The sequence below is a fragment of the Meles meles genome, chromosome 13, assembly GCF_922984935.1.
Source record: "Meles meles chromosome 13, mMelMel3.1 paternal haplotype, whole genome shotgun sequence".
Taxonomy (NCBI): domain Eukaryota; kingdom Metazoa; phylum Chordata; class Mammalia; order Carnivora; family Mustelidae; genus Meles; species Meles meles.
The window spans coordinates 42557078-42557962 of NC_060078.1; positions in this window are offsets into that span (position 1 = coordinate 42557078).

Here is an 885-nt window from a genome sequence, read left to right on the forward strand (position 1 = left end):
CCTGGGATCGAGCCCCGCGTCGGGCTCTCTGCTCAGCAGGGAGCCTGCTTCCCCCCCCTCCTTTCTCTCTGCCTGCCTCTCTGTCTACTTGTGATCTCTCTCTCTGTCAAATAAATAAAAAAATCTTTAAAAAAAAAAAAGAAGGGTCGGGAAAGAGGCCATCTGCATACCATAGAAGTGCAAGGTGAAGCAGCAGGTGTGGTTGGAGAAGCTGCAGCATGTTCTCCAGAGGACCTAGCTAAGCTAATTCACAAATGTGGCTATACCCTCAACAGATTTTCAGTATAGATGAAATAGCCTTCTATTAGAAGATGCCATCTAGGATTTTCAGAGCCAAAGAGAAGTCAATGCCTGGCTTCAAAGGACAGGCTGACTCTTGGTATACACTAACCTGACTGGAGACTAGAAGTTGAAGCCAATGCTCATTTGCCATCCCTAAAATCCTAAGGCTCTAATGAATTACGTTAGATCTACTCTTCCTAGGCTCTATAAGTAGAAGAACAAAGCCTAGGTAAAAACACATGTGTTTACAACAGGCTTTACTGAATATTTTAGGCCTATTATGGAGACCCACTGCTCAAGAAAGAAAAAAAAAAAAAGATTTCTTTCAAAACATCACTGCTCACTGACAGTGCACCTCATCACCCAAGAGGCTTACAGAGATATACAACGAGATGAAGGTTTTGGTGCCTGCTAACACAACATCCATTCTGCAGCCCACAGATCAAGGAGCAATTTTTACTTTCGAGTCTTGTTATTTAGGAAACAGATTTGTAAGGCTATAGCTGCCACAGATTAAAAAAAAAAATCCATTAGAAGAATCACTATGTTTTTAAATTCTAGCGACTTTAGTGATTTAAAATCACTGAGTTTTTAAATTTAACA